Source organism: Pteropus vampyrus, unplaced genomic scaffold (genome assembly GCF_000151845.1).
Source record: "Pteropus vampyrus isolate Shadow unplaced genomic scaffold, Pvam_2.0 Scaffold71, whole genome shotgun sequence".
NCBI lineage: Eukaryota > Metazoa > Chordata > Mammalia > Chiroptera > Pteropodidae > Pteropus > Pteropus vampyrus.
The window spans coordinates 99,720-109,158 of NW_011888852.1; the positions used below are offsets into that span (position 1 = coordinate 99,720).

Below are 9,439 nucleotides of genomic sequence, written 5' to 3' on the forward strand. Positions count from 1 at the left end.
CATAGGATGAGCAGAAGCTTTGGCCTGGTGGCTGTGAAGAAACCACTAGACAGGCTTGTTTTAAATATCGTGAATTTTTTTGTGCTGTTGCACTTTTAAGAAGAGCCTGGCTGCTTTCAGAACCAAGAGTCAAGGTTCCAACATTAACACACGGGACAAATATTTGGAGAAAGAGCCAGGCTGTGGTCGTAACACTCTGAGTGCCGTTTCTCAAGGCGCAGGTCACGGAACTGTACGAATCAGGCAAAATGCTTGCTAAAAATGCAGCCTCCTGGCTCTTTCTCTGCCCCCGGGAGATTGAAATCCAGGACCTGGGATTTGAATTTTAATAATCACCCTTCTAGAATTTTATACACTCTGTCTCTTGAGAACCACCCTTCCTGGAACTCCAGTCTTCCATTTATAAGCCACTGAATAAAGCAGTTAGCACAAGAGTTAAAACTAGCTTTTAGCACAAACTGACTAATAAATACTTTTCTCTTTTCTTAACTATTATGATCTCTGCTTGCCTGGATGTTTTCTTTATAGAGCTCTCACTAGGGCTCCTTTAAATTATCTTTATAATTCCCGGCTGGTCTTTCCTATAAAAATGTTAACTTCTTCATAATTTTTTTTGGCACTTTTGTTTGTTCACTTATTGTTCCAGATTAGGGAAACGAAACGAAACAAAACAAAACAAAACACAACTCTGTTTCTTACTGTGCTGCCTCCTGGAAAAAGTTAAGGGCAGTTCTAGAATCAGCAAGAGGGAGGAGCATTTCTGTCTATAGTGATATTGAAAGGACAGGTGATTAAGTATGAGTCCCTGTGTCTTTCAGTTATCCACATAGGAACTTGAGCTCAGTCACTGCATCGAAACCACCCTATCATCACCTGCATCAGCTTTCACTGCATGGCAGCTACCATGTGTCGAGCTAAGGCCCAGATCAGTGGTTCTCCAATATCGATGGGCATAGGAGTCCCAAAGAGCAGGAGTCCCCAACCCTCAGGCCGCAGACAGGTAGCGGTCTGTGTGCGGCCTGTTAGGAACCGGGCTGAGCGACAGGTGAGCGAGCGAAGCTCCATCTGTATCTGCAGCCGCTCCCCAGCACCAGCATCACCGCCTCAGCTCCGCCTCAGATCATCAGGCATCAGATTCTCATAGGAGCACTGGTCCCCGGTGCCAGAAGGGTTGGAGACCTCTGACTAGGGCTTTGTTAGAAATAGACACTCCTGGGCTCCAGCCACAGCTCAGATCAGTAAGTGTGGAGCGGGGCTCAGGAATCTGCCTTTTCGTCAGGCATACTTCCACCCCAGGGAGTTCTGGGGTCTTGAGCCAACCTTCGAGAAGACTTCCATAGAGAAATTTAATTCCTACATTCAAGGAAAACTTTGCAGTTCGACCACATTTGGCACTGGGGAACGGCAGGGTCCGGAGACCCGACTTCGCACAACCAGCAGCCACCTGAGAACAGAGCCACAGGAAGGGACCCCACTGACACACAGCACGGAGGACTGTCGGGGTACAAATCTGACTCGAGAATCACAATTCAAGCGATTTTAAATGGGAATTAGCGAAGCTCGTATCTCGCTGGTGGTTTACGTGAGCGACATTCAAGGCGGACTCGACAATTCGGGTTTATAGTGCATTAATCAAATCTGTGCTTAGGATTCTCTTAGTATTTTTCACACAAGCACCCACCCCGCTCCCCTTTGCCCCTTCTAACTCTCCACTCCCATTGCCAGACGCGCTCAGGCCCACGATGCCCACACGTGCTCTGTGGTGCTCTGACGGTTCTCGGTTTCAAATGAAAGGTATTATTAAGAACTCTGAATTTAAGTGTGCAGAGAAGGCTCTTCAGTAAATGCTTCTCACGCTTGTAAGACATGCATGAGAATGTCTTAATCGTTTATATTGTAAAAGCATATTTTGTTATTCGGTGAATGCTGAAGAAATACTGGCTTTTAAGTAAAAAGCCAACGAATTGGCAGATTTATTGTCTGCACTGAGATTTTAATAGAAATATAAAAACGAGCGATCATAGCCTTTCTTTGGAAGGATTTTAATAAGAGGAGCTGTGTTATTATCTTAGCAGATCACTCCATCTCTAGACAGGCAGGGTCCTCGAGAGTCTGACCTCCTCTGGGATGTTAAACCATCTCCACACCTGGGTCCAGGATGCTGTCCCCCACGGTGCCTGTGTCTTTCTGGCGTTTGGGGGGTCCTCACTCCCGATGAGTGTATATGCAAGCCTCTCTGGGGACGGAGGGAGTTGATAGGCCTCGTCCACACTCAGATTCTGTTTTCGGGCGTCTCCTCTTCCCACGGGTTACCTTAGGTGCCATCGTGCTGCTGGGGTGGGCGCCGGCCCACGGGAACTCGAAGTTAACGTGGAACTCGAAGTTAACGTGGAAATCGAGGTTGTGACCACAGGTTTTCACCGGTACATTTAGCGATTCTGAATGAATGTTTCTGCTCGCTCGGGTAGTCGTGAGAAGCACATGGACAGTTTGGGAGAGCATTAGATAACTTGAAAACTATCTCGGCACGAGGTGTCTCAGAGTGCCAGTGGAGAGAATGGAGGAGGATGTGGCAAAATACCGCTCTCGGAAAAACTTAAGAGATGGGCGCACAGATTTCTGGTATAAGAGTTCCTATTCTTTCAGGTTGCTTAAAATATTTCAGAATAAATAAATAAAACACGTTTGTAAATAGTCTTTTCAAACTCGTTACATAAAAGCGCCTCGCCACCCCTTATGCATTAGAATTCCGAAAACAAAACAAAACAAAACAAAACAAAACAGAAAGTTACAAGTGTTGACAAAGATGTGGCGAAATTGGAAATTTTGTGTGCGCTTGGTAGAAATGTAATATGATGTACTTGCCGTGGAAAGCAGTCATGCCCTATGATCCAACAATCCCACCCAAAAGAACTAAAAGCAGGGTCTTGGGAGAGATACCTGTCCACCCACGTTCATAGCAGCGTTATCCCCAGTGGCTAAAAAGTGGAAGTACAGTGAGTGTCCACCAGTGGATGAACAGGGTAAACGAAAAGTGGTGTACACATGCGGTAAAGTACTATTCGGCCTAAAACAGAAGGGAAATCCTTTTGTACGCTGCAACATGGATAAACCTCGAAGAGACTGATGCTCAGAGAAATAAGCCGGTCACAAAGTGACCAACACGACGTGATTCCACTTGTATGAGGTACCTAAAGTTGCCAGACCCATAGAAAGAAAGCAGAATGGTGGGTGCCCAGGGCTGGGGGAGGAAAGTGGGGAGCCGTTGTCGAATGGGCAGAGAGAGTTCTGGAGGTCACACAACAGTGCAGACGAACTTGACACTATTGGACTTGACGCTTAACAATGGTGAACATGGTGAATTTTACATACTTTTTAAAACCCACCTTAGATAATTAACAAAATGATGTCGGGTGTTGCACGTATCCATAAACTTAACTCCTCTGGGAATGCAAAGCTCAAAACAGCAAACTTGAAATACACTTCCTTTCCCTACATAAAAAAATTGCCTCCCGTCTACAGCCATGCCACCCTGAACAAGCCCGATCTCGTCTGATCTCGGAAGCTAAGCAGGGTCGGACCTGGTTAGTACTTGGATGGGAGACCACATAGGAACACCAGTGCTGTAGGTGTAAAAAGTAAAAAAAAAATAAGAGATTGTAAGCAGACAAGGTCCTTGCAATCTGTGAGGTCAACCAAGAGTTGCCTCGCCTAAAAAAAGAAAATAAATTTAAAAAAACACTTGGCTCTCTATGTTAACTTTCCCGGCTCCGATGTCTTCCCATCCTGGGGGAGTGCTTCGATCGGTTCAGTTGTAAAAATTCTCATTTCCATCTTTGAAATGGGTCTTGCCTGATGGTTCCGGACCCTCAACACCGCTTTGTCTCAGCCATATTCTTGCAACAAGAACCTAGGTGTCGGGGCTGAATGCAGAGCTTTCTCTTCCAGAAGAAGCATGGCATGCTCACCATGCCTCACCCCGAGCAGCTGTCTAGCTCCTGCCTATCTTAGCCTGGATGGAGTCGCTTATCTCTTGGAGCTCTTACTATGTGCTGCATCACCAAATCTGGCCATGCCCTTGATGCTTCTGTTCCATGACCTCTTATTGTCACCATTGAAGCTGGTGTGTGCTGGGCACCAGGCTGGGTGTTGGAATACAACCAAGAACAGAAGAAACACAGCCATGCCCTCTTAGGTCTTGGAGCGGGTATAGACACCAAACAGATAAATATCTGGCTTAAAACGATGATTCGTGCTAGAAAGGAAAAGAGGGTTACGACAGAAAATAACAAGGACCTGCTCCGGATGGGTGGGAGGGGTATGATTTTTTTTTCTTCTCCTTACATAAAAGTTGGACTCCCTAGGTTAACTTTCCCAGCTGTACTGTCCCATATGTATATACGGAGCCATGGACAGTCCCAGTAATGCAGTGATATTTAAACCAATAAACTAATAAGTTATGGATGAGCTGGAGAAGCACATCCCGGGCAGAGGCGGCACCTCAATGTCCGACCTGCAGGGGTGAGAGCTCGGTGAGAGGCCAGCGAGGCCAGGACACAGGGAGAGGCAGAGGGCCGTGGCCAGATTTTCATGTTTAAAAAGTCACTCAGGTTCCACTCGTGTGGAACAGATTGAAGAGAAGCAGAGGAAGAATCGGAGAATCTGGCTGGGAGGCTACTGCAGAGGTCCAAGCAGAGTCCGTGGTAGCACAGATGGAAATGGTGCCAGCAGATCGGAGGTGGAGTCAGGTAGCATGACGGGCTTGCTGGTGGATAAATGCAGGGAGGGGGAGGGAGAGGGAGCTGTCAAGGTTTCTAGCTGGGTCAGTACAGGAGGCATCAATAGCTCTCATACATCGACAGCTTGCTATATACCGAGCTTTGTGCTAAACACATTCCCTTATCCATTTAATCTTTGTGATAAGCCCGTGGGGTAGTTGTTTACAAATGAGAAATTAATAGCCTTTCTAAGGTCACATAGCTAGTAAGTGACGCAGGAAATTCAGAACATGGTCTGCTGACTCCAGGACGCAAGGTTTATGAGAAGAATAAAAGAAAAGGAAATTTGGGAGAAAAGAGCCACAATTCAGTTTTGAGTATGTGCCTGATGTCTGCTTTTTCCTAGCTCGGAAGATGCTGGGGCGATGGAAGCAACAGCAGCATAGCTTATAAATCTCTCTGATCCCAGCCTGAAAACAGATACAGCAAGCAGAGTTTAAAAAAAACAAAACAAAACAAAAAAACACAAAACACCCATGGACAACAATTAACAACGAAATTAGGTGCGAGGCAGCCACAGGCACACAAGCAAGTGGAGCCAAACCACAAACAGACACGCGACCTGCGTCACTTCCATGTCTGTGCAGGAGGAAGGAGAGGGGGGCCACAGAGCACCCACTGACCTAAGGGAAGGAAAACCCCAACAGAGCCGACAGGTGTCCAGCAGAAAGCATGGTGGGCCAGCTCAAGGCCAGCGGCCAAGAATGACAGGAGGTGTCTCTCCCAATCTAAATGCATATTAGGGCACCCCACAAAGGAGAAACCTCTTAGAGTGGAATCAAAATTGGACATTAGAGGGACAACAGAGCTAGAAAGAGAAGGTCCAGATAAAAATGGGGAGTGGACAGAGTCCGGAAGTCTCAGAATAAGCCACCATGTTTTCTTCTAATAGTGAAGGAACACCAATTTCACGTGGAAACGGGCAGTAGAAAAATATCCAGTACAAATCCCATACAGAGTTACTAAAGGAAAAAATAAAAGCACTACAGAAAGATATCTTCATAGAGCAGATCAAAAAGGGAGCTTTCAAGTCTACGGCCATGCCACCCCGAACAAGCTCGATCCCGTCTGATCTCAGAAGCTAAGCAGGGTCGGGCCTGGTTAGTACTTGGATGTGAGACCACCTAGGAAGACCAGGTGCTATATGTGCAATAAATAAACAAACAAACAAACAAATAAATAAATAAAAATAGATAAGGAATTGTAAGCTGACAAGGTCCTTGCAATCTGTGAGGTCAACCAAGGATTGCCTCGCCTAAAAATAAAGAAAAAAAAAAAAAAAAGCTTTTATTTTAAAACAATCTAAAAAAAATTTTTTTAAAGAAAATGATCCAAAACATGAAAGAATGCAAATCAAGATGGAAAAACTCCTAAGTAACAAAATAGAAAATAATTAGAAATAAAAGAAAAAGTCATTTCATAAATGAAGATCAAACCAGAAGAACTTGAGTGTCAATAAACAAAACTATATTTTAGGAGAGAAAGAATGTGAGAAGGAAGAAGTTTTACATAATTATTTAAAAGAAATAAAGGGGATGGTAAGGGTTTGAGAGAAAAGAAAAAATATTTTAAAATAAGCAAAGAAGATCCAGCTTACAAATATTGAAAATTCCTGAAGAAGAAAGGCAAAGAAGGGAAAGTCAAATACTAAGAACTATCTTTTAAGACAAATTTCATGAATTTAAAAAATTCTACAGTGCTTATTGACCTGAGACACATGCCTAAGTATATTACCCAGAATGACTAACAACACCAAAGCATATTTGGTAAAATTACGGAACTTAAAAGAAAAAAATATTTTGAGCATCTAGCAAGTGATTTATTAGGGTATGAAAGTTAAATTATCAGACTTTTCACCATAACTCTTTATGTCTGAAGAGAATAGGCTAGTATGTTTAAGATCTCCCATGGAAGAAAATATGAAGTGGGAGTTTTATATGGAGCAGGTTGATATTTGTGTGTAAAGGGCACAGACGAACTGTCATTGACATATAAAAACTCAAGAGATATTGGTCACGAACCCTTCCTGAGGAATGCACCAGAGAAATAAAGCGTCAGAAAACCAAAACAACTCAAAGCACTTTGACATAAGTACTAACGAGAGCATAAACACCAGTTATTTGGAGAACTCAGAGTAAATTGAGGTCAAAGGGAAAGAGTATATGTCAAGTGAGTATCTGCTGAGTCAGTATAGAGAGTAACCACAAAAGATGGAGAAAGAATGGGGAGACTAGGCACAAAATTACTTTTTAATTGCTTTAGTAATTCTACTGGTTTGGTGTAGGCTCGCATTAGGATTTTTTTAGTTGATAGACAATTCACGTACCCTAAAATCTATCCTTTTTAAGTGCACCATTTGGTGGTTTTAGTATATTCACAAGGTTGTGCCACCATCAGCGCTATCGGACTCCACGACATTCTCATCACCCCCCAACAGGAAGCCCACGCCTGTTATCGGTCACCCCTGTTCCCCTTTCACCCCAGTCTCTGGCAACCACTAGTGTGTTTTCGGTTCTCGGGTACATACGCAGGCACGGAATTGCTGCGTTCTATGGTAACGCTACGTCCGGCCTTTCGAGGGACTGCCACACGGTTTTCCGGTGCGGTGGCACCTTTTCCCATTCCTACCAGTGACAAATGAGGGTTCCGCATGCTTAGCATCCTTGCAAACACCTGCTCTTGCTTGTCGCTCTGATGTCAGTCACCTTGGTGGGCGTGAACTGATGTCTAACGCTGGCCTTGACTTGCATTGAGTTGTTCAGACTTTTATATGTATTTTAGTTACTAATCTCTTATCAGATATGTAGTTTGCAAGTATTTTTTTTCCCATCCTATGGGCTGTCTTCTCTCTTTCTCGTGTCTTTGAAGCGTAAAATGCTTTAATTTTGATAAAGTCCAATATATCTAGTTTTGCCTCTCATGGCTTATATTATAGGTGTCATATCTAAGAAAACATTGCCTAACTCGAAGATTGACACCTCTGTTTTCTTCTAAGAGTTCTGTAGTTTTAGCTTGTACGTTTAGGTCTGTGATCCATTTCGAGTCAGTTGTTGTTTTGTTTGGTTTGGTTTTTTTTTTGTTGTTGTTGTTGTTTTACAAATAGATTATAAGAAAAAGAAAGGGATGCGGACGGACCTGCAGATTGAAAGAATTTTAAAACCGTCAAGATGAAACTGTCACGTCTGTGAATGGAAACTCGGATGAAAGAGCTATGAAGAGGTGCAAATAAGCGATTACTGTAAAAATCAGGATGATGGTTACTGATGGCGGAAGGGCTGTGATTGGCACAGGGCCCATGGGAGCTTCTGGTGTGGCCAGCAAAGTTCTGTTTGTTGAGTCGGGTGCCGATTTTAAGTGTTCACCCCGTAATAATTCACTAAGCCATATTTTATGGCTTTCTTTATCAATTTTTTATCTTATAATTTTAAAAAGTTTTTTTTTTTTTTTTAAGGAGCCTAGGAGTACCTCATCAGGGCCCTGTGTCTCCGAGGAGACAATTTCTTATGTTTCGTGATCTTTAAGTTTTCTTACCAAACTTTTTTCTAAGTGACATCGGTACTTCCCACCACATTCACATTTAAGATTATACTTGATTGGCTCTGAGGTACCAGCCAGCTCTCTAAAGAAGAAAAAAATAGCTTTCCATTTTCTCCTGCTGTCAACTCATGCATTTCGTTTTCAGGTCAGTTTGCTTTTCTACAGCTCACATGTCTCGAAATGTGCTCATTGAGACCTTGTTCTTAGCAAGCGCTTCGTCTCCCTCTTTCTCTCTCTCCCCCTCTGATCGAGTATGTCACTCTTTACGTTTCTGTGTCTTGTAATCATAGCTGGAAGACAAATGAAGATGGCTGATTCTAGTCAACCCTCTTTGATATTTCCTTACGAGAACCGGGGCCCAGAGAAGGATGAAACTATTTGCCAAAAGTCACAGAACTAATTCGGCGTGAAGCTGGGGCTAGAACTTGGATTTGCTAATCCCCCAGTTCTGTTGCTCTTCAAAAACCTATAACTAGACTAGGACGGATGTTTTCACCTGAGCTCCTCACTTCTGTGCTGCCTATAATTTTCACTTCTGTTGACGAGATTCATCCCATCCCCCACCCTTCTTCCAGTGAACTCTTGCCTTTGAGCAAGCGTTTTGATAGTCATTTCGATGGTGCATTCATCCATTCTCCTGGTACACATTTCCACTGGATTTTACAGCTTTGAGAAGGCTAACGCATCTGTTTTGGGTGACCGAGAGTATTATAACATTATTAATGAGAAATAGGACCACCGTTAAGACCGCATGAGAAATGGGTGATGAGGGGACTTCACCTGCATTTGGGGATCCAGGTGGCACAGCAGCAGGTTCGCCGTGACTTTTGGGGCCTCCGCTTCTTTCCGTGGCCTTGGCTCCTTTGACTTCTCCCGCTTGCCTTGGGGACCTGGGCTCCTGTGCCCACACATGGCAGGGGCCGGGACTGTGGGCCAGCTCCCCAAGATGGATGACAGGGACCTCCCATGCCGGTGCCTCCTTCCGCTCCCTGAAGAGTTAATCTGATGTATTTCTTAATTTAAAAAAAGCCTTTTTGTTTGTTTGTTTGTTTTTCTGGCTGTCAAATTACATGCCTATCATAAAATCTTTTTTTTCTTTTTCATTCCTTTTTTTTTTTTTTTTA

At 43.8% G+C, this 9,439-nt stretch overlaps 2 pseudogenes; both read left to right on the top strand.

The window, feature by feature from the left end:
- The first annotated feature begins 3,514 nt into the window (after nucleotides 1–3,514).
- Nucleotides 3,515–3,632, top strand: LOC111741004 (annotated as a pseudogene).
- Nucleotides 3,633–5,808: 2,176 nt separating this feature from the next.
- Nucleotides 5,809–5,927, top strand: LOC111741035 (annotated as a pseudogene).
- The last annotated feature ends 3,512 nt before the right edge of the window (nucleotides 5,928–9,439 follow it).